Source organism: Arachis ipaensis, chromosome B8, assembly GCF_059453495.1.
Source record: "Arachis ipaensis isolate K30076 ecotype BB chromosome B8, ASM5945349v1, whole genome shotgun sequence".
Lineage (NCBI taxonomy): Eukaryota > Viridiplantae > Streptophyta > Magnoliopsida > Fabales > Fabaceae > Arachis > Arachis ipaensis.
This window is the reverse complement of record NC_142443.1, coordinates 132,197,391-132,198,859: the sequence shown is the minus strand read 5'-3', so window position 1 is coordinate 132,198,859 and position 1,469 is coordinate 132,197,391. Positions and strand designations below refer to the sequence as shown.

At 33.2% G+C, this 1,469-nt stretch overlaps 1 pseudogene; it reads left to right on the top strand.

Moving 5' to 3' along the window:
* Window positions 1–975, top strand: LOC148549888 (uncharacterized; annotated as a pseudogene).
* The last annotated feature ends 494 nt before the right edge of the window (window positions 976–1,469 follow it).

Here is a 1,469-nt window from a genome sequence, read left to right as displayed (position 1 = left end):
ATGTCGAAGCTCTCTCATCTTGAATTCAATGCTCTTGATATATCTGGAAATAATTATTTATCATGGATACTAGATGCTGAAATCCATCTTGATTCAATGGATCTTGGAGATACCATTAAGGCTGAAAATCATGCATCCCAGAAGGATAAAGCCAAAGCCATGATTTTTCTCCGTCGTCATCTTGACGAAGGATTGAAAAATGAATATCTTACATTAAAAGATCTTGCAGATCTTTGGAAAGAACTTGAAGAAAGGTATAATCATCAGAAAACCGTGATACTTCCTCAGGCCCGATATGAATGGACGCATTTGCGTTTACAAGATTTTAAATCTATAAATGAATATAATTCTGCAATGTTTTGAATCACCTCACGAATGAAATTGTGTGGGAAAAAAATAACTGATCATGATATGTTGGAGAAAACTTTCTCAACCTTCCATGCCTCGAATGTACTCCTGCAGCAGCAGTATCGAGAGAAAGGGTTTAAGAAATATTCTGAGTTAATTTCTTGCCTTCTTGTTGCCGAACGCAACAATAACTTGTTATTGAAAAATCATGAAGCGCGCCCAGCTGGTGCCGCCCCATTTCCTGAAGTAAATGCGGCAAATCGTTACCCCAGAAGAGGTAAATGGCAAGCTTTTAATAACAAGAAAAATTATGGAAGGAAAAAGAATTATGTTCAAAAGAGAGGATCTCACCAGAAGTGGGATAGAGAAAGAAATATCGGGTAGAGTAAATCAACAGAGGATAAGTGTTTTCGTTGTGGTGGAAAGGGCTATTGGTCTCGTATCTGTCGTACCCCAAGGCACCTAGTTGATCTTTACCAGGCATCTTTGAAAAAGGACGATAAGGAAAAAGAGTCGAATTTCGTTTCAAATGATGCAGAAAATTGCACCACTCATTATGATGTATCTGATTTCTTTGAGGACCCTGAAGAAAATATTGGCCATTTGATCAATGATGGAATAGTTTAATATGTGAAATTGTGAAGTATCTATGTAAATAAATAATGTAAAAAAATTTATTGTTAAGTTTTATTTTCTATGTATTTAAGTTTCAAATGTGATGTACATAAATAATGAAATATTAATGTTTATGAATTTTGAAATTATTAAATGTGTCAAATTTTAAAATAAAATTTTAGTATATGACATTATTTTATGTACAGTATTTCTTAGAAAAATAATTCTGATCAAGTATTCAATTTATCTGTGCATACTACTCATTTTATTATTATTTGTTTTTGAAGAGAATGGCAAGGATATGTAATGAAGATGTATGCCTTGCGGATAGTGCAAGTTCGCACACTATTCTCAAAAGTGATATATATTTTACCCATCTTGTGCCAAAAGAGGAATATGTTAATACTATTATTAGCTCAGGCAATGTGATAGAAGGCTCTGGAAGAGCTATAATTTTGTTTCCTGGAGGAACAAAATTTATAATAAATAATGCACTATTATCTACC